This window comes from Petromyzon marinus, chromosome 5, assembly GCF_048934315.1.
Source record: "Petromyzon marinus isolate PM22_M1 ecotype Great Lakes invasive population chromosome 5, UKy_Petmar_22M1.pri1.0, whole genome shotgun sequence".
Classification (NCBI taxonomy): Eukaryota; Metazoa; Chordata; class Hyperoartia; order Petromyzontiformes; family Petromyzontidae; genus Petromyzon; species Petromyzon marinus.
Window position 1 is genome coordinate 5,857,103 of NC_133671.1, and position 23,707 is coordinate 5,880,809.

Consider the following 23,707-nt stretch of genomic DNA (forward strand, 5'->3'; position numbering starts at 1 on the left):
TGTAATATTCTAACTGAATAATATAATGAAGGATTACCTGAAAGTAAAGCCCAATTTTAACCAAGTCGTGGCGTGACGGCAGCACAGCAACGTATCGAGGAGTGAACTTGTGTTGAGCTCTTGAGTGTTCTCAACTCACGTGCAGGCACAGTCTCCAGGTGCGCTTGTTTCCTGCCAAACGGTCTTGCGTGGAATTGGCCAAACATCTAAATGTAGGGCCCTGCTCAACAACAGTTTTGTTTTTAGTCTTATCCTGAACGTAACAGACTGCTTGGAGTCATCACATGTCGCTTATTTCGACCTTAAACTCGCTCACCGTGTTCTAAATGCAATTGCTTGACACACTCGACTGGGCAAGTAAACGTTTATCATTCTTATCGTGTGGGTGTCGCGGCGGTTCGGGCAGTGCCACGAACCCCACTGCCTGAGTTTGATCGCTGGTCATGCGTAACGTCACCGGTGGGTGACATCCAAACCGATCCTGATGCCACGACCGAAACCTAATCCCCCCCACGGTCACCAACTCGCATTGAACGGTGTGACGAGTAAATGGTCAAACCACGTGACCGACATTCCTGCAGGAAATGTACGTGTCTAGTTCGTTGTCCTTCTTCCTGCACCTCCCGATTATCACGGTTGGCTATGTACGGTGCGAAAGCAGTTCAACATGCATACAAATTGGTTTCATATTTTTATCTCTATTTGAGAAAAAAAGCGAATGAAAAATCAATCAAAAAGGTGATGAATGGAACTTCGTAGCGTTTACATTTGCCCCTATTGAAAATGCACGTGACATCTGGTTCCATCACGTGAACTTTCGTGACCCCAATATTCCCTGCAATCTGCAGACATCAGCATCCTTTTAACTCCGTCCATGTGTTTTTTTGTCCGCAGAACCCACGTATATATCTGCCCTGCGCTGCGAATCCTGCCAGAAAAAGAATAAGGAAGTCTGCCTGTCTTATTGTGAACGTACGTCATCCTGGAGTTATAACGTCAGGAATGCCTCACTGCGTGCAATTTATATCACTCCTAAAATATGACTCTCGTAAAATCTGTCGTGTTGTCCTTGCAATCCAAGTACGATGAATCGAAGTATTAATTTTACTCATTAAAATCGATGCATCGTTCCATGCATGTGCAATGCCTTGAGATGCCCAATTTGCATAACTAGGCAGGGGTAGAGCAACAAGCACAAACATTGTAGGAACATATTCTTGTTTTTTTCGGTAAAGTCACGTTGAAGGGAAACAATAAAATAATAATATATATATATAAAAAAAAATATTCTTGGTTCTTTCGGTAAAGTCACATAGAAGGGAAACAATAAAATATATATAAATCAAAAATATTCTTGGTTCTTTCGGTAAATCCACGTAGAAGGGAAAAAGAAAATTATAAAAAATATATATTTTTTAATTATTTTATTGTTTCCCTTCTACGTGACTTTACCGAAAGAACCAAGAATATGAATCCCTGCAGTCACGAAAGCTTTAAATCAAAATTGTAGGAACAATGAATTTCGCTCGCACTGTGGTGACGTCAGCGCAGTAACATTTTATAAAAAAAAAAGTGTCACCGTGTCATTACTAAGTCTCCATATCAAGCCGAGTAAAAAAAACAATACACTTTACAGGCACTTCGTTGTCTTGTGAATTGTTTTCCTGGTGCACTCTGGGCATTATTGTCAGGAGGCAGAGAAACCCTCCAAAAATGTCACAGCAGAGCAACCTCACGAGTGTGAGAATGGCCAAAAAAGATTTGCTCACAACTTCTGCTTGGGGCCCTTCAAGCAGCGCTGTCCAGAGTGCTGCTGCCGGCTCGTATCACCCGACGCTTCTGCCTTCTTAAACATTGCTGATGTTTGTGTTTAGTTTGTTGTCCTTCCCCCCCCCCCGCCCGCCGCACCTCCGATTAGCACGGTTACTACGTTACGGTGTGAAAGAAGTTCAACGTAGATACAGCCATTGCACATTGCTGCCAGGGATACGTCTAAATTCACTCTGCTAGGTTTTTACAAAAAGCAATGATGTAAAAATGTTCGAGGATTTTTTTTTAAGTCTCTAAACGTCACTAACTCACCTGCGCGTGTATGCATGTATGTGTTACAGGAAGTGGGGAGCGGTAGTGTAGCGGTTAGCGCACTGCGCTATGAACCCGGCGACACGAGTTCGATTCCCGCTCATGGCCAAAACCTGTGACGATTATCTGAACCGGTCCCGGGCCTCCTCTAGATCGACTCAGCCTCAAATGAGTACCTGGTGCGGTGTGTAAACATTGCCACTAGGGAGATGAAGGCGGTCGGGCGTGGTGCTGGCCACCCACCCCCTCGTGTACCGTTACCGGCCTTCATAGGTGCTCGCTAACAGCACTTGCCCCGACAGTCTGTTAAGGCTACACGGGGGACCTTTATCTTTGTCTTTGTGTTACAGGAAACATTTTGGAAAAGCAACGGCGAGCACCTTTGGAGGTTCTGGATGACGTCGATCCCGACGTCATCCCAGAGCCAGACTACGACCCTGAGTTTGAGCCCACGAAGACCAGCGTGATTGCACTGATCGTGATCGTGCCAGCCATGCTATGCTTAATCGTCTTCTGCATCGGTGAGCCTTTAGCTTGTTCCTCCAGATAGCAGAGCCGTTTTTAACAACAAGTAGAGTCCTCTGCAGATCATCGTGGGAGATGTGTGTATGTTGAATTTCTTTCACACATTTCCGTAGCCAACAGTGCCAATCGGAGGGGCGGGGTTAAGGACAGCAAACTAAACACAACAACGAGCAGTTTCTTGAAGAAATTAGTTTTCAATCTCTTAAGATCTAGAGAGACACAGAGACACGTTTACAAACACTTTGAGAGACACGAAGGACACAGACAGCTATAGGCACGGATAGTGTCAGACACGTACAAAGATACACGCGGAAAGATGCAGGCAGAGAGTGACCCGGAGAAAAACCCACACATGCACGAATAGATAACTACAGATACTTACATGCATGTGCATTTAGTGGCTCACACTAACCCGTTTACTCCCTTGTCCCCTTTTATGTTCAGTAATGTGCTTCACGCGAAATAAAAAATCAACGACTGCCCCCGACATGGAAAAGGGATTGGACGCTGCGGAAGAGCAGAAACGACAGGACCCCGATGTGAAGATGCCTGGGCATCCAACGAAGCCTGCCCGGGATAATCACACCAAAAAAGCCGGCGCACACAAAGCATCCCGCGATGGACCAAAGAAAGAAAGGCCACGCAAATGAAAGTGCGGGCAGTCCCCCGACTTACGAACGGGTTCCTTATTCCTGAGGCCTGTTCAAAAGTCAAACTGTTCGGGTTCACAAATAAAGACAAACACATGCGCGCACACTCACTTTCACACACACACACATATGCTGGAGTTTGCAGGGATTGTGTGGTGCCACGGCTTCGAAACCACTCTGCAAACTCCGCGACCACACACTGAATACACACACACACAGCGCACACACGTAGTGTCCTGGCGTGGGATTGCTTGGCACAACGGGTTTTAATCCGAAGGGTTCCTATGAGGAAAGTCCCACGGTTTCCCGGTGCCAGGGGATTGGCCGACCCTCGCAGGACAAGTTACATCGCGGTGCCCCTGAGTTGGCTTAATAGTGTATGGGCGCAAAAAGATTACCGGGCCAGCCGCGATGAGTCATTCACGATATCTGGGAAGCCGGGGTGGAAAAAGCGAGAAAGGCAGTGTGTATTCGCCACTCATTCGCCACTACGAGGCCGTGTTAGGCAAGGCTTTCTCGTCCTCTTCCCTCCGCCTCTCACAGCGTCCGTGTGACGCCGCGAGTACGGCTACGAGGTACATGGTAGGACGCTTGGGTGAGCAGGAGCGCAGACGGCAGTAGGCCTAGGCTTTTCTCGCAAGATACTCCCCCCGGTAGTGCCGACTGGGCAGCTTTAAGGGATTGTGGTTTGCGCCGAGAATAAAAGTTAGCACAGATCATCGATGGTGTGGTGTCTGCAATTTCTGTGTGGAGCGACTGCGTGTGCAAGCCGAGTCCTCGGTGGCGGTGGGGGAACATGCGGCGAGAGTGAACGCGGGGTGGTGACCGCGGGATCGTCACCATGTCTTGCGCGAGTGAGGTAATCGATCAGATGTGAGCGCGCTCGCAGGTAATAGCGCGCTCCGCGGCCCCTCTAATAGTGGCAGCTGTGGTGTGCACGGGCGTGTATTTTAGCCCCGTGTGGCTCCGAGGCCAGCAGCGCGAGCATCGGGGGCCCCCGTCACTCGCTCAGCGGGGGCCTGGCGGGAGTTGACCGACGCGGTGGAGGAAGGAGCGCAACGGGTGGACGTCGTGCCCCACCTGCCCGGCGAGGGTGGCAGGATGGACGTCAGGGTGGACGTCGTGCCCCACAATCGCTGCCTGTGACCCTGCTTGCCCACTGTCTTGCTTTATGTGTTTAGATGGTAGGGTGCCATTTTTGTTCACGTAGCGAAGCACTCTGTATAGGCATCTCTGTAAATTATTGGCATTGTTCATTTTTGTGATTCTGCTATGTTAACTCATAGCAGAATCATTGTTCTTTTTGACATTTTTTCCCCCCAGTCTTAGTTTGATTTTGACATTGAATTTGTGATGTGACTACTAGCTAATTAAGTGCTAAATTACTGCACGGGACGGTTATCGACATGTACTGGTTCCGTTCCTCAGACCCGTTCGCATCCGGAACTGTTCGTAAGTTGTAACGGAATCATGTACCTACAATATTTAAATGTACATATAGGACAGTTTTACAAAATACGTTAAAGTTCACCAAAAGGTAAGCATTGTGAAACTCAATACTTTAATCATACTGAAAAGTAATTGAAACATTAAGTCCCTGACGTTGACTTGCTTGTCGGAAGGGGGACCACCTCCCAATTGCACACAAACACAGACACGCACACAGACACAGACACGCACACAACGAAGATCCCACGTATCCCCAAGACAGGCTGTTGTGGCAAGTGCTGCTAGCAAGCACCGCCGATGAAGGCCGGCACGGCACACGAAGGGAGTGGGTGGTCAGCACCACGCCCGGACGCCTTTGTCTCCCCCTAGTGGCGGTGTTTACACAGCCCACCAGGTACAGGAACACCTTGCACTTTTGTCTGGTGAGGGACCAGAACATGGACGAATGTAAAAACAGAGAGCCTTTATATGTAGCTTGCACATTTAATTTTGGCCGGCGAAAAACGCACGTGCAAATAACGACAGTAAATATATAACACGTACGTGCGAAACCTAACTAAACAGAAATAAAAGAAACAAAAATAAACGTAAGAATAAGTAAACAAAACTTAAATAAATAAACACTATCACCACGCTTGGGGCCCATTATGAATATGTTTTGTGGTGAATGACGACTCGGAGGCAGGTTTCCAGGTAAGGGCTTCCGTCGGTTTATTAACACAAGGGAGCAATTACAGCACAAGAGGTAAGTGCCCCTTACACTGGGTCCTTCATAGGGACCCCGGGCTCTATCTGCTGCTAGCCCGGCTATCTCTGGCAATTTAGATTAAAGTGATCAGTCTAACTCTGTACTACAACAAATAATTATGGCGAAACCAAAACGTATTCGAAATCATTCTTAGCTCTTTCGGTAAAGTCACGTTGAAGGGAAACAATAAAATAATAAAATATATATCAAACAATACAAAATTCTCACGACGTTTCGACCATGACACAAACGGTCGTCATCAGGTGTGTCGATTTGCATAAAATGTTTTTTAAATTTATTTTAAAATTTATTTTAAAAAATTATGCAAACCGACACACCTGATGACGACCGTTTGTGTTATGGTCGAAACGTGAGAATTTTTTATTGTTTTATATATATTTTATTATTTTATTGTTTCCCTTCAACGTGACTTTACCGAAAGAGCTAAGAATATGAATTACTGCAGTCACGAAAGCTTTAAATCAAATTTTGTATTCGAAATCACCAATATAAAGTTATAAAAACAATGTAGCAGTGATCTTAGGGGCCGTCCATGAATGACGTCACACGATTTTGGGTGATTTTTGACCCCCCCCAAGTCACACGGTGTTACAAAAAGTCAGACCCCCCCCCCTCAAATATGACGTCACAAAGCTCTGCCCCCCCCCAAACAACTAAAACATTTTTGGTTCTTTCGGTAAAGTCACGTTGAAGGGAAACAATAAAATATATATAAATCAATAAAATTCTCACGACGTTTCGACTGTAACACAAACAGTCATCATCAGGTGTGAAAACCAACGGCAAGAAACATTTGAAAGAAGTGGCGGTTTGTAATTATTTATTTTTAAACGTTAGCACCACAGAGAGTGATTTGACAGTTTGTTTAGAAGGACGAGTCCATCTATGTTCGGAAAAGAGGAGGGGGGAGACGAAAAATTAATGTATGCTGTCTGAAAGCCACCGTAAGCGTGAACAATCAATTAAGACCCGAAATGGTTTATCAAATCCTTCCAATGATTGCTAAGCCAGAATCCATCTTCTCAATTGAAATTGTCTCTGTGTTTGCATATGTAGATAGCCTCATGAACGAATCTCTCATGGTAGCCCGATGGCTTGCAAAGAACCTCTGTCTTGGAGAAGTCAATGTCATGTGAGCCTACTGAATTATAACAGTGATCTGCTACGGCCGATGTGTTGGTTCTACCGTGTTTAAGGTCTGCTTTGTGTTCACGAATGCGGTCCGAGACATGTCGTTTGGTTTCTCCAACGTAACTACTACCACAGAGGCAACTTAGTTTGTAGATACCAGGGTACTGTATGTCCGGAATCATATATTTTACAGACGGAACCAGATCACGGATTTTATGTAATGTGTTGAAACGGACCTGGATCTTGTGTTTATTCAAGATTTTGGAGATCTTTTTTGTGATCCCCGCAATGTAGGGAAAAGTGATGGTTTTTAAAGGCTCCTCAAGAGGGTCCTTCTTCATGGTTTGAGTGATAGCTTTGCGGATTGTATAGTCGGAGTAACCATTAGCCTTAAGAGCTTGGTGTACGTGCTTGAGTTCACTGCCTATGTGTTCCTGGTCGGATATGCATTGGGCTCTATGGTGCAGAGTCTTGATGAGAGAATTGTTCTGTGATGGATGGTGGTGGGAAGCCGGTTTCAGATAAGCATCCGTATGGGTAGCTTTCCTGTAGACAGAGTGGCTCATTGAACCATCAGGTCTCTTTTTTATTAGGACATCCAAAAAAAAGGTAGCTTGCCATCTTTTTCGACTTACATGGTAAATCTGATGGCTGGGTGTATGGAATTGATGTGGTCGAAGAATTGGTCTAGAGCAGGCCGGCCATGTGGCCAGATGACAAAAGTGTCATCCACGTACCTCTTCCATAAGGTTGGGCGCAGAGTGGCAGTCTGGATGGCGTCAGTCTCAAATTTCTCCATGAAAATGTTGGCTATAACCGGAGATAGGGGGGAGCCCATTGGGGTGCCCTCAGTTTGATTGTAGAAAGTTCCATTCCAAGTGAAGTATGTATTGGTTAAGCAGTGTCTCACCAGGGGGGTACCTCAGTGTTTAGTCCTTGATGAAACAAGTCTTCAATGATTGCGATGGTGTCAGGTACAGGAGCTTTGGTGAATAATTAAAAAAGAGGGATGACATTGTAATCCTCTCAGCCGACAAGGGCAATGCTACTGTCATCATGGATAAAATAGAATATAACAACAAAATTAAAGAATTACTCGACGATGGCAGCTATACAAAAATAAAAAGAGATCCCACCAACAGCCTCGTCACACAAACCAACAAAATAATGTCTGATTCAACCGCATTAATTGATCAAACTAACCAGTTTTCATTGAAACCTTCTGCTGCCAGGCCACCAAGATTATACGGCTTACCAAAAATACGTAAAGTAGATACACCCCTTCGTCCCATCGTCTCTACTATCAACTCCCCTACCTACAAACTGGCTCGCTTTCTGTCTGAAATCCTGCGGCCTTTCACTGGAAAAAACACCTCTGTGGTACAAAATTCTACTCACCTGGTATCGACAATCAAGGGTATTTCCTTGTCCCCAGACGACCTGCTTGTCAGTTTTTATGTAGTTTTTATGTAGAGTGTTAAATTTCGTGTTCACTCTTCTGAAATTCGTGGTCCGCCAAGAAGTGTCTGTGTTGTTGGCCTGACTGGTTGTGCTTTACATAATGTTCTTTCAGGTTTGTTGAATTCTCGTCTGTCATCTTTGTGTTGTATTTACCTTCGTGATTTGTTCTTGACACCTGATGAAGATCGCTTGCGTTGTGATCGAAACGTCGTGATTGTTTTTTGTTTTAATATAATTTTATTGTATTTCTATATACGTGACTTTACCGAAAAAAACAATGAGTAATTTTATGCAGTCACGAAAGCTTTCATACTTTATTATAACGAACGAGATGGGAGAGACTGCACGTACCCTCGCTGACGTCACGCCTGCGGTTAACTGTCGGCAAATGACGTCATGTTATGCTGCAAGGATGACGTCATCGCGCAGATGTTCCCTATCAAGTAGGGCCGGCGCGGGGTGAGTGAAACGCGGGTGACTCACCCCTCACTCACCTCGCGAGCGACTCACCCCTCACTCACCTCGCGGGCGACTCACCACTCACCCTCACCTCGTGGGCGACTCACCCCTCACTCACCTCGCGAGCGACTCACCCCTCACTCACCTCGCGAGCGACTCACCCCTCACTCACCTCGCGGGCGACTCACCACTCACCCTCACCTCGCGGGCGACTCACCCCTCACCCTCACCTCGCGGGTGACTCCTCACCCACCTCGCGGGCGACTCACCACTCACCCTCACCTCGCGGGCGACTCACCCCTCACCCTCACCTCGCGGGTAACTCACCCCTCACCCTCACCTCGCGGGCGACTCACCCCTCACCCTCACCTCGCGGGCGACTCACTCCCCACACACCACGAGGGTGAACTCACCCCTCACCCTCACCTCGCGAGCGACTCACCCCTCACTCACCTCGCGAGCGACTCACCCCTCACCCTCACCTCGTGGGCGACTCACCCCTCACTCACCTCGCGAGCGACTCACCCCTCACTCACCTCGCGAGCGACTCACCCCTCACTCACCTCGCGAGCGACTCACCCCTCACCTCGCGGGCGACTCACCACTCACTCACCTCGCGGGCGACTCACCCCTCACTCCCCACACACCACGAGGGTGAACTCACCCCTCACCCTCACCACGAGGGTGACTCCTCACTCGCTCCTCACACGAGCGGCACGGTGACCACGCTGTGTCTCCTGTAGGCGATGACGGCGATGGACTACCGACTTCTGCTCACGTGGAGTGACGGATTCTGTCTCGATCGTATTCACGACTGAAACATTTCGTTTTTTCACGTTGTTGTTGTGTTGTGTAACAATTGTGCTACGATAACTCTGATGAAAAACAAGAATAGCTGTTACCCTTTTTGGCAGGAGGTATTAAGATGTTCAAACACCAAACAGAAACATCAAGTCAGCATTAACGACACGGTACTTGTGGTGGACATGCAAACAAATATGCTCTGAAAAAATGTGGCGTCGTCTTTGAAACTGATTGGTCTACACCAGAGACGACAGCCTTCTTGTTTGAAGAGACAGCCTTCTTGTTTGCATGTTCACAAGTAGGCGTGGTACTGGTAGGAACCTCCTGGTTACACCAGCCCACGGGGGATTATTGTGTCCGTCCGTCGTGCATCCAAACATGGGAGGGGTGGGGCTGGGTGGGGAGGGGCTGGGTGGGGAGGGTGGGAAGGGGCTGGGTGGGGGGGAAGGGGCTGGTCACCCCGTGGTGCCCTTATAAAACTCAACGTTTAACCTACTCACGCCGGCTTGTGCCCGCCCTCACAGTCGGAGCATATTTGCGGAATACACCACGTGGTGCCGCCGTTAACCCTGGCCATTGACCGAGCAACCCAACGTTCCTACCAGCTCCCGCTGCAAGAATGTGTTTAATGCAGACATGGTTTCTTGCAAAAGGTTTATATTTGGTGTTTGAACATCTTAACATCTTGATTTAAAGCTTTCGGAACTGTGGGGATTCATATTCTTGGTTCTTTCGGTAAAGTCACGTAGAAGGGAAACAATATTGTTATTGTAAAGTCACGTAGAAGGGAAACAATAAAATATTATTTTATTGTTTCCCTTCTACGTGACTTCACCGAAAGAACCAAGAATATCTTAACATCTGTTGTATTGCCAGAAAGGATAAAACCTATTTAATTTTTTCTCACATTGTGATTGTTTGACGCAGCCATTATGAATTCCCTGAGTCACATTATCACCGTTGTCTCGTACCTCTGCAGCTGTGTGCCTAGGCAGTGTCTTGGGTCCTGTCAGATGTGAGTTTGAAGGTTTGGTAATGGGATTTTTATTTATTTTAAAGTTACAGCTAAGAACGCTGCTTGTGTACACTAGGGTTGTAAGGTGCATGCGTTGCAATGTATGGGTAGTAACTTTGACATGATGTAACGATAATCCATAATAGAGGTTTTTTTTGGGTTAGGTCACGTAAATATAAATGTGTCGTTAAACCCGCCACCACCCGACACAGCCATTTAGTAAGGTTTGTCACGTCAACAAAACATGCCAATGCGTTACGAGTACAGCACACCGGTGTGTTGGTGAGTAAACCCACAACATTTGCAATTGCAGTACGACGTTTCGCCAGTAATTACCACCAGCCTCATCAGGCGACAGCCAAATATGTGGAGAAATCCTCCTGTTTCGTTCTTAAATATGTGGATAATATTAGTCACGAAAGCCTTCCTGTTAAACGTAACTATAGTGCTATCATGGCACGGATAATTTGGTTCTGTTCCTCATTAGCAAAGGTTCAAACGTGGCAAAGGTCAGAAAGCCCAGAACACAGAGTGCAGGTTTGTGTCTTCAAGTATAAAGCCTGTCACGCTTCTTCCTTGAAGCAACTCGTATCAGTTTAAAGTTGTGCAAAGTCAAATGGGCCCTCAGAATTTGTCGTGACAGCAGTGAGTGCCGAAGGAAATGGGTTGGACTGTACGCATGCTTTGGTGTATGCAGTTAGTGACTATCAAACGCTGTGCTTGAGAACACGGGTTTTTTTGGTCTCCAGCTGGGAACTGTGATTTTAATTCGGGACCTCACCATCGCTCGCTTATCTCTCATACACAGGGCATTGCTTTAGACCCGAAGCCACCTCTCACCCTCCTTTGTGCCGTTTCAAGGAGCCGTGTCACCAGTTTCAAGTGTTATTTTCTTTCACCAGGTTTAGAACTCAAACAAGATACCAGGATGAATCTTAACTTACAAAAGCGACCTATTTGTTTTGGTAATATCCCGTCTCTTCAGTTGAAGTCTACCGTTGCCGTGCGTGCGAGTTTAATTTGGTTTTATTTTTGTCTTCGCAGACCGTGTCGTTTGCCTTCCTTTGGGGGTGGAGGCGACGCAGAGGAACAATATTTTCTTCTGCAGCCCCTGGCCCTCAAGTGACTGGCGCATGAGACTCCTGGCTGTGGTGATGTCACGGGTGAGGTGCTGTGGCTGCCCAATAGGTATTGAGCATGCAGCCAAAGCGGTGGAGCCAGCAGAAAAGGTGACATCATTTAAAATATAACATTTGGTGTTGTTTCAATGTCTGAAAAAAAACGTTCTTAATCTCTCTGCAACCGGCACCAAGTCATGAGACATTTCCTTTTCGGTACTCTGTTAGAAAAACTTGGGGTCCCCTCATCTCCCGCATCTCACTGATGAAGCCCAGTCATCATACGGCTGTGTGCGTAATGTCATAGGTAAAATGCAATACAGTAAAAACCTTGGATTGCGAGTAACTTGGTCTGCGAGCGTTTTGCAAGACGAGCAAAAATTTTAAATAAATATTAACTTGATAAACGAGCGAGGTCTTGCAATGCGAGTAGTGCACGTGTACGCTTTGTACTGCCGAGCATCACGTGATCACAACTGATATTACGAGTGCTTTGATATACGAGTGCTTTGGATTACAAACACTTTTCCGGAACGAATTATGCTCGCAATCCAAGGTTTTACTGTATTTTAAAATAATTAGAAAAAAAAACCCCATAAACCTTTTACAAACAGTCAATGCCGTTGCTACCACCACATCTCACAAACCCACTGTCACGGTCAATGCTGTTGATTCTCTATCTCACCATTCTTCATTCTGCCAGATCCTGCAGCACAGTCAATGCCTGACCCTCCAAGTCTTATTTACAATATTATGCCACCAACTGGGCGTGGGTCTGCCCCTTCATCGCTCACCTCTGGGTGACAACTTCAGTGTCTGTTACAGTAACCTGCCTTCCTCCTCGATCCAGCTCAAGCTGCTCAACGTCACTCGGATTATTACTTGGTGCACTCTGACCAAAGAGTAGAGAGACTTGTGATCATTTCGTAACATTTTCTGGCCATGCTGCAGGATGTCTTCGGCAATTGCTGAATGCTGTCACTCAGCTGCATTATATCTGAGTCTGTTTAATAAAAAATGAAAATATTCATTTACATTGGAGAAATCCGATGAGCTATGAAGCTCTTTTTTTACAGATGTCCAGTAGGGGCGGGTAAAGACGTTACAGCAACAAACAGTACAAAGACACGTGATAGTAGTTCATCGTACAAGAAAGGTAAATAAATAACCAAAACACTAACAAATAAAACTAAACCATCCCCATCCTACCAGGCAAAGCCCACTGAGGTATTCACTTCTTTTTCATATATCTGTGACAGGATTTGTTGACACTGTTTTTGATTTGTACGTAAGCACTGTTTATTGTTTGCCCTGTTTGTAGAAAGTTCTGTTGCGGCCACTGCCGAGGGTCTTCAGCTGTGGTTGTCCTTGTAAAGTGAGCTGCTCTGCTCAGTCGGCCTTCACAGCTAAAATAATGAGGCCCCAGTCGGATTTCAATCGGAAAAAAAATTGCACAATGAATGGGGCGTGAGCCTGGCGCTTGTGCAGAATTTTTTTTTCCCAGATGTTGCGACGAGATGAAACGTACCGCTATCAAAGGTGGTGGCACCCTTGTGCAACTGCACATTAGAAGAGCAGCGAAACTGCTACTAGTTTTTGTTCGTTATTTTTTTGGGGGAGGAAAAACAAGTTAGGTTTGAATTTTTGCGACGTTTACAATTGGGTGGAAACGGCTACACCGAAACAACAATACATTGCCCTGATATGGGAATGTGGCTGATGAGACATGACATACACACAGCCTGTTTGATGTATGGCATCTCATTATTATTTTTGGCATTCAATGTGGGAAATGGTTTTCGGAAATTCATATTTCAACTGTCCACATTGCTGCTGATGTGTGCTTGATTCCTCCTGGCCGGTCGCCCACAATCAACCACTCGTCGCGAGCAGCATTCATTGGAGGGGAAGCATAAATGGCCTTACCACTTTTGTCGTCATGACAAACATGCTTATGACCTTGTAAAATGCATTGTGAATCTCCGCAGGCTCTCACCCGAATTCTTTCCAATTGCATTCGAACGAAAGTTGCGTGCGTGCGTGTGCGTGTGTGTGGAGTGTGCAGGTGACGGAAGTGAAATCCAAAGATAAAAACATTGCGGCTGCAATGGAAGGCAACAATCTGACAGTGGAGGAGAAGAAAATTCTGAGAAACCACACAGAGGCCTGTCTGGTGCGTCTCCGTTGTGCTCGCATGTGATTCTGTTTATGTGCAGGAACAGAGTAGAATCACTGTCGGTTTGACAGCTACAGGCTTAGTGCGGCCTGGAAGCGTATTATTAAATAAAGAAAAATATTCATGTAATACAATCACAATTCTTTATAACGGAAACAAATACCAATGAATAACAATTGAATGATTACCAATCGATTATATAATTACAGTACCCCTTTCCGCCTCAAATCACTGCACCTGAATGAATTAAATGATGACGTCACCCTGCTGCTGCTCTATTTAAGACCGGGAGCAAGTGGAAGGCCTCACCATTCTGGCAAATTGCCCGATGATGCTGCATGTAATTACCAGCGAAACGTCGTACTCAAATTTTAAATGATGTTGATTCACTCTTCAACGCACCTTTTGGGCTAAAGTAGTGAATTATTTGTCCTTTGTAAACGTGACACTTTTTTTACTGATTGGCCGTGTCAGATGGTGGAGGGTTACGACACATTTATAAATAGCGCGATCTAACCCAAAAACCTTTATTATGGAATCCCTGTGTATGTGTCTCATCCTGTGTGCGTGCGTCTCCTCCGCATGGGGAATGGTAGTGTAGTAGTTTGCGTGCTGCACTACGAATCCGGCGACCCGAGTTCGATCCATGCTCACGGCCAACACCAGTGATGATTATCTGAATTGGTCCTGGGCCTCCCCTCGGTTGACTCAGCCTCAAATGAGGACCTGATGGGCTGTGTGTAAACACCGCCACTGGGGGAGACAAAGGTGGCCGGGCGTGGTGCTGACCACCCACGCCCTCGTGTACCGTTCCGGGCCTTCATAGGTGCTCGCTCACAGCACTTGCCCCAACAGTGTGTTCAGGCTATACCGGGCATCTTTGGCGTAGGTATGTAGGCACTGCTGCACTACATTATCCTAATGTCTTGTTACATATTCTCCTTACACACATTACCACTTCTGACCATTTTGCATCTGGACCTGGCTTGGGCCTCTCCCAGTCCCAGTTGGTTAAGCACAATGCATCGCGTCAACTCGTACGACCAAACCAACGAGGAATTCGCCCCAATATTGCGAGTCGCTAAGCTGGGCTGGGCATGGATATTGCTTGGATGGGTGACCACCGTGCATACAATAGGTGCTACAGGCTGCTGAGGACTGCATATTTTTTAAAAAGTAATTTCTTTACCTTTCCTATACACTCATTTTCACTCTGATCGTGTTTTCTAATTTTTCTTTGTAACGTTCTGACCCACTCCGACTGAACATCTGTGAAAAATAGCTTCAATAAGTCATCAGATTCCTCCAGTATGAATACATCCATTGATTCCGACATTTTTGGCAAAGGGCAGTGCAACAAAGTTCATTGTACCGTGCTACACTCCGTTGCCTGCGCTCCCCAATGTCACCGACCCACACTGTGCAGCGTGGTGAAGCACGGTGAAACAACGCCACTGAACCACACAGGGGTGGACACGGGCCCTCGTCCAGCAGTGTGTTGACAAAAGGACTGTACGTGTACAACGTGTCACTGTCGGTAGTGGAGTGGAGAAGCAAAGCCGACGCACTTCCTCAATAGTGTTGCTAAGCTGCCCCCCCCCCCACCTCGTTATCAAGTGTCTGAGAATCCTTCTCGTGCGCAGGCAGTGGGATGATGCCACAGTCTGTGAGAATGGGCCGCCTGGTTTATTCACATCCGGCCAGAACGCTGCAGTCGGGTGGCTTTTAACGCTGGCCTGGAGCAGGTGCTTGGCTTTGCTAATTCAGCACGAAACACGGCGGGGGTGATGACACGGTCGGTGTCGCCCGTTTGTCAGGAGTGGTGCTACAGTTCCATGGTCATGAGGCCCTAGATTAGTGTTGACTCATTTGCAGAGTCAGGGGATGCACTTTCGCCGACAAGTGTGAGGGCCGCCGCACTGCCTGCAAGGGGGGTGTTTTCACATTTGTGTACCTAGGGGTTGTTCGGGGGCGCCTGTGGCACCCCTCACAACCATTTACGGCCTTCGGCCAGGAATGTCACGAAAAAAATTGCACACGAACGACAGATTCGCGCAAGCACCCGATGCTCCGTTTTGAAGCTTTAAAATGAAACATCTTTGAATTGTATTATGTTTTGAATTAGATAATTTTATTTCTTCATTAAAAGCTTATATCATTTTACATCTGGAATAACTAAATTGAAAACGACATTTCGTGTGAATTTCCTCTCGTCGTTAAGTAGATGGTCTTGCTGGGGGTTTGGTTCGATGCGGACTTTAACCTGCCCCTCTATAGCCCCGCCAAGCGTTGGTTGGCTGCTTGGTCCCAGTCACGTGAGGCACTTAAACCAATCCGTGCCGCGTTAGTCACAATGACAAAATCACAGACCTAGGTGTTTATATATTAGGATTGTTGGGTGGCCGCATGTCATGGGCTGCACTCCAGGGCTGCCAATGGCCCGCAATGGCCTCGCAATGAAGAACACTGCCCTAGATGTTTGATGATCCCTCGCATATCACCCTAAGCGCCTCCCCCCCACCATTCATTACCCTGTGACGTGCAGATGTTCACGGTCTGATTCCAATCGGCCGCCCTGGTTATTACTGCCGGTGTTTAACCACCAAAAATACCTGGCGTCTGCTTCGCAGTGGATGTTAAAAGACCCTGTGACAGGATTTGCAAGAGCAGGTCAAGCGTTATGCCGCCGTCACAGTCCAAATTTGCCAAGTTCTAAAAATGGCACCACAAATCACTCAATTGGAATTATACTTAGCATGAACCTTCTAAAAAAGAGAGACTCCTTGAGGCTTACCTTGGGTAAACAAGCATAATAATATCACAATGATACAGCCGCCCCTGTTGTGTTGGTGAAAACACAGCCCTGCACACCAACTTGTGACCCAGCAGTTGCAGGCACAATAGGGTCCTACACGTTTCCTTGGAACTCTTAAGGAAGCGTTCCTCTACACTTTATTCCTAGACGAACAGAAATTGAATGCTGCCACTGTGGTGTAATAGCAGCACGCTGCACTTGCAATCCAGATGTCGTCAGTTCGAACTCCTGTTGCGGCATTTGAAACCATTGTGCAAGTTTTTTGTGTTAAATGCTCTGCGTCTGTCCACCCAGCAGTGTGAATGGGTAGACGATAGTTTGTCGATCAACACGTCTGATATGGCGGGGGTATAGTGTGGGCACTTCCACCTCTTCTAAGATGTCTGGCCAGCTTGGAAGAGTAGGCCAAACACCCTGTGAAGCGGTTCTCTCGAGCTATCGATGAGCACAGTTGGCTACGTACGGTGCGAAAGAAGTTCGACATACGTAGTGGAAGTCCTGGCAGCATTGGTGTGATAGTGCAATTGCAGGGGCTGCATCTTTATCCATAAACGTGCGTTATGAGCAGAGGTGCCGGGAGTATTGTGCATGGAAATTTCTCCTTGAGAAGTGAGCAGAGCGCTGAGTAGATTTGAGTAGTTTTAACACGGGTAACACCCACAGCCAGCAGTCACTCGACCCTGCTAAGGGGCCCGTCCATAAATGACGTCACGCACCTGGGAGGGGGGTTGGCGTTTAATAAATGTGACGTGACATCAAATTGCGCAACTTTAAATAAATATAGACAACACGTTCTACTTAATTAAATAGACTTATTAATAAATGTTTTCTCCTACAACATCAGAGTGCAGCGCCACATTAAATACGCACTACAATGACAATAGTTTAAAGCTATTTGAAGCATGTTTTATATCTTTGGGGGGGGGGGGGCGGAACTTTGTGACGTCATATTTGAGGGGGGGGTCTGACTTTTTGTGACGCCGTGTGACGAAGGGAGGGGGGTCAAAAATCGTCCAAAATCGCGTGACGTCATTTATGGACGGCCCCTAACCCACAAGAGCTATGTGTCCTGTGGCGCTCTGTCAGTAAGGACTTGCCAGTAAGGCTTCGCCATCCATCTGGCCTCAAGATTGTGATGTTGGGACGACGTAAGGGGGTGATGTTGCTGTATGTGATAGCAGTTGAGTAATTGTTCAGGTAATTTTTCAGCATTGGGGATGTCTTGGCCGACACCTGTTTTATCGTGTGCCTTTTGTTTTGTTGATTTAAGAGGAAACCAGAGAGCCCGGAGGAAACCTGTGTGGAACAGAGGGAGAACATACAAACTCACACTCACACTCTTCAGAGCGGGGAGAATTAACAGGGGGAGGGAACATACAAACTCCACATACGCACAAACTTCAGAACAGGGGGAGAGCGTACAAACTCCACACAAAGGCACCTGAAATTGGAATCGAAGTCAGCCCTTTTCTTGCTGTGATGTACAAGTGTCACCACTGCACCACCCCCACTGTATGCACTGGCGGAGCCAGTGGGGGGGGGGGGGGGTGGCACGTGCCCCCTCCCCCCCCCAATGATCCGATCGAAATTAAGGATTTCGATCTGATCCTTGGGGTTTATTAGTAATAAATCGGCATCTTGCGACCCCCCACTGCCACTGTGTAACACATGACTCGTGCCAGGGACGCTATGAGATGATAGGACAATAGACTGAGTCCATAAATGGCCTGATGCAGCATCTGTCTCCCTCGTCTCTCCCATTTCTCCACTCCTTTTCCCTCCGTTCCCTCTTATCCCCTCTTATTTCCCGAGCCGATGTATGCTGGTGTTTGAGTACCAACCGTGTCTAAGTGTACGTGTACGATGTACGCGGACACAGGGATGTGGTTACCCTCACGTTGACACTGGCACACGGCCGCACACGCTGAAGCGGCGTCTCCCCTGCCGTCCCAGTGCCCCTTTGAGCAGGTGAATGTCAAGGACCGGCACAAGAAGAGCACCTACAACGGCTACTTCTACACATGACGACTGGAAGATTGCGGATTGCAGTCATCTTCACCAGGGCTACTGGCAGGCGGATGGTCTGGTGTGTGGCGGCTGCTCTGTGGTGCTGCGGTGTCCAGGGGCACACGGTGATAGAAGTGTCCACAGGGGTGATGTCGAAGTTGTCGTGGCCTAATTAGGCGCATGTAGGATGTACAGTGAGGGAAAAAAGTATTTGATCCCCTGCTGATTTTGTACGTTTGCCCACTGACAAAGAAACGATCAGTCTATAATTTTAATGGTAGGTTTATTTTAACAGTGAGAGACAGAATAACAACAACAAACATCCAGAAAAACGCATGTCAAAAATGTTATGAATTGATTTGCATTTTAATGAGGGAAATAAGTATTTGGCCCCTCTGCAAAACATGACTTAGTACTTGGTGGCAAAACCCTTGTTGGCAATCACAGAGGTCAGAGGTTTCTTGTAGTTGGCCACCAGGTTTGCACACATCTCAGGAGGGATGTTGTCCCACTCCTCTTTGCAGATCTTCTCCAAGTCATTAAGGTTTCGAGGCTGACGTTTGGCAACTCGAACCTTCAGCTCCCTCCACAGATTTTCTATAGGATTAAGGTCTGGAGACTGGCTAGGCCACTCAAGGACCTTAATGTGCTTCTTCTTGAGCCACTCCTTTGTTGCCTTGGCCGTGTGTTTTGGGTCATTGTCATGCTGGAATACCCATCCACGACCCATTTTCAATGCCCTGGCTGAGGGAATGATGTTCTTACCCAAGATTTGAAGGTACATGGCCCCGTCCGAAGTTGTCCTGTCCCCTTAGCAGAAAAACACCCCCAAAACATAATGTGTCCACCTCCATTTTGGTCTCATCTGACCACAACACTTTCACCCAGTTGTCCTCTGAATCATTAAGATGTTCATTGGCAAACTTCAGACGGGCATGTATATGTGCTTTCTTGAGTAGGGGGACCTTGCGGGCGCTGCAGGATTTCAGTCCTTCACGGCGTAGTGTGTTACCAATTGTTTTCTTGGTGACTTTGGTCCCAGCTGCCTTGAGATCATTGACAAAATCCTCCCGTGTGGTTCTGGGCTGATTCCTCACCGTTCTCATGATCATTACAACTCCACGAGGTGAGATCTTGCATGGAGCCCCAGGCCGTGGGAGATTTACAGTTCTTTTGTATTTCTTCCATTTGTGAATAATCGCACCAACTGTTGTCACCTTCTCACCAAGCTGCTTTACAATGGTCGTGTAGCCCATTCCAGCCTTGTGTAGGTCTACAATCTTGTCCCTGACATCCTTGGAGAGCTCTTTGGTCTTGGCCATGGTGGAGAGTTTGGAATCTGATTGATTGCTTCTGTGGACAGGTGCCTTTTAAACAGGTAACAAGCTGGGATTAGGAGCACTCCCTTTAAAAGTGTGCTCCTAATCTCAGCTCGTTACCTGTATAAAAGACACCTGGGAGCCAGAAATCTTTCTGATTGAGAGGGGGTCAAATACTTATTTCCCTCATTAAAATACAAATCAATTTATAACATTTATGACATGCGTTTTTCTGGATTTTGTTGTTGTTATTCTGTGTCTCACTGTTAAAATAGACCTACCATTAAAATTATAGACTGATCATTTCTTTGTCAGTGGGCAAACGTACAAAATCAGCAGGGGATCAAATACTTTTTCCTTCACTGTACCATCTGGTATTGCGTAAGTTGTCCTAAGGGAGTGACTCAGGTTCAAGATGGTTTTGTTTAACCAGGGTGAGAACTCGAGGCCTGGAGCGACTTTCATTTTGCAAGAGTCAGCTGGGTGGCCAAAGTGGCAAAAGCAGAAAAAAATAAAGAGCAGAGTACAACAGTGACACCAATCGATGTCATGGCGAACTCAAGCAAATAGAAGTCGGCGAAGATCAAGCAAATATGAATTAGAATAAATAACTACGGCCAAGATAACTGCGTAACAGAAGCGATTGAGAGCGGTGCGTATGAAAGCTTGCATTGGTGATGTCTCTCCTCTGGCTGCTGGTGGGAGGTCCACACACAGTGGTGAGGAGTGCAAGTAGTGTGATTCCCTACCTCGTGGAAAGGGTGCAATGTAGATCCTATATAGAATATAATTATTACGACGGTGTGAGCCTATTATTATAAAATCTAAAAATGTGTGTATTGAGTACGTACGTGTACTGCTTTGGTGATTAAACATTGCTAAACTATTCGTGCGCTTTTGTGATTTAGATAATCAAGGAAAAATGTCAAAACGGCTCTGATGGAAACCAACGTGGTTTGTGTGATGCTGTGTGGGCCTTCATCTCAAGTACCATGTCGAGGTGGGGTTTGGACCTCGCCTGCTGTCCAGTAGTGCACTCAACAACGCTGATGAGGAATGTCCTGCCAGTGGGGCCGCGCCTTGCCCTCCACCGGTGGGTCCTTCACTAATTTTCAGAGGCCACTTTCACCGAAGGAGACATCAGCAGTTAGTTCATAGTTCATTTATTTGGTATAGCCCTGTGAGCCATTCGGCTCTTGAATCGGGTGCAACCGCAACAAACAAAAACATGAACAAGAAAACATCTTAAAGTGATTATGTGACTGTGCAAACAGAAAATCCAGGAAAAAAACATCAAAATATTCCTGAAATAGCACCGTACACCAACGCTGTGTGCAAAAATCCCAGTGGGATGTAAGTCAAATAACAACAACAACCACAAGACAACTAAGATTAAGGCCATCAGTCTAACTCCATACTACAATAAACAAAAACAAAACCAAAAAAAGTTTTCGCCACATTTGAAACCATTGGGGGTTTGACAGCAGCGCGATGATGATGCTGAAGGGTGTTTTTGCCCTTTGTGTATTGTCGGAGGGCCGCACGGCAGGGGCAAGACGAAAGGCTTCCAGGGGCCGCCAGTGGCCCGCGGGCCTTGCAGTGAAGAACACCGCCCTGCAAGCACAAACCTTCCCATAATGCATTGTGCCGGCAACATTTTAATAATTTTACTTTGAACATAAATGCGTTTATTCACTCATCCTTTTGTTTATATGAAGGTACTTCCATAATAGAGGGTTTTTTTGGGTTAGATCGCGTAAATATATAAATGTGTCGTTAAACCCGCCACCACCCGACACGGCCAACGAGTAAGGGTTGTCACGTAAACAGATCGTGGCCAATTCGTCACTAGTACAGCACACCGTTTGTGTGTTGGAGAGCCAAGCTACAACATTTACAATCTTGAGTACGACGTTTTGCTGTCGCCTGATGGAGCTAGTTGTAATTACTAACAAAACATGATACTCAGATTTTAAATGTGGCTTGGCTCTCCAACACATCGGTGTGCAGTACTAGTGACGAATTGGCATGTTCTGTTTACGTGACAACCCTTACTAGTTTGCTGTCGTGTGGTGGCGGGTTTTAACGACATTTACGCGATCTAACCCAAAAAAACTTATGGATATTGGTCGCGAAAGCCTACGTGTTAAAATGAAAGTACTTACTACATACTATTAGATAACTTCATATACCTATTTAACAAATATAAAAACCTATCACATCAAGCCCCGTGGTATTACCATGTGCTCTGAAGGGCCATTCCTCGAAATGTCGCCGATTATATTTATTTTGTCGATGGACGGGACGAGACGAGTGACAAGAATGGCAGCCCAAGGGAGAGAAGACGCACGGAGCAGGCGACCTTCGTGGAGATGGAGCGGTGAGGTCAGCCGCTTAGAGGGATTGTTGCCATCACGGGGGACCGTGGTGCATGGTGACGACTGTGGGGTGGCCCTCACCCAGAGGTATTGTGATCCGAGGACAACGCAAACCATCCGTGTGGGTGCGCGCTTGAACGACAGAGCATCTGCTCCGCCTCTTGAGTGAAGAGTCTTTGAGAGCGGAATGGGAGTTCAAAAGAAGTCACAGCTTGTTGTGAAAGAGCCCAACGAAGAAGGTCGCTGGGTTTAATCTTCCACGAAGCTGCTCACGGTCCACCCTAAACCGCATCCCTAAACCGCATCCACTTAACAAACCACGGCAGTAGATGCGGATGCCCTGATGCACAAATGGAAATACGGCTGTTGTCATCCTGAACACACCGTAGTACAACGTGTAACGACACAATGGCCCGATCCACAAAGATACATCACTGCGATACTCCACTCAGCTGGCTTCTGACGCGGTTGTCTGCTGGCTTGACCACCACCTGAATGTGAAATTGTAGTTGTTGCCCTGCATCGAACATCAGCAGCCATACAAGGAGAAGTGAGAGTCTCCAACAACCCTCCACCCCTCACCCCCACCCCTCACCCCCCAACCCCCATCCCTCCCCCCGCAACTCCGACAACCTCAGACGTCACGTGACGCTACTGTATTTAAAGGGCGATACGACGCCACGTGTGAAGCCACGTGCCGGCGTCCAACAGCTGCACTCGCATACCGTGCGTTACGATAGTGGAGTGCACTTACTACACACAACACTCCTCCTATACGCGACACTGCTCCTACACGCGACACTGCTCCTACACGGGACACTGCTCCTACACGTGACACTCCTCCTACACACTACACTGCTCCTACACACTACTCCTACACACTACACGTGACACTGCTCCTACACACGACACTGCTCCTACACACTACACTGCTCCTACACACTACACTGCTCCTACACACTACACTGCTCCTACACACTACACACTACACTGCTCCTACACACTACACTGCTCCTACACACGACACTTCCTACACACTACACACTACACTGCTCCTACACACTACACCGCTCCTACACACTACCCTGCTCCTACACACTACACTGCTCCTACACACTACACTGCTCCTACACACTACACTGCTCCTACACACTACACTGCTCCTACACACTACACACTACACTGCTCCTACACACTACACTGCTCCTACACACTACACGTGACACTGCTCCTACACACGACAACGCTCCGCTCCTACACACGACACTCCTACACTCCTGCACCACGCCCGTCACGGTGTTTGTGCGTTCACGTTGGGCACTCCACCAGCAGTGTATATCTCGAACAAGTCAGCCCACTTCTGCTTTGTGGGTTGGAACTCGTGCCTGCTGAAGTTCCCCACTCCCAGGAGGAAAGCCGTGTGACCGATGGGATGTTGTAGGACTTTTTTTTATGTGGAGGGGTACAGATATGTGAGAGACTCGTACTGTGTGTGTTTTTGTGTTACCGTCAAGTAATCTACAATAACGCGAATTTGTATTGTGATGCA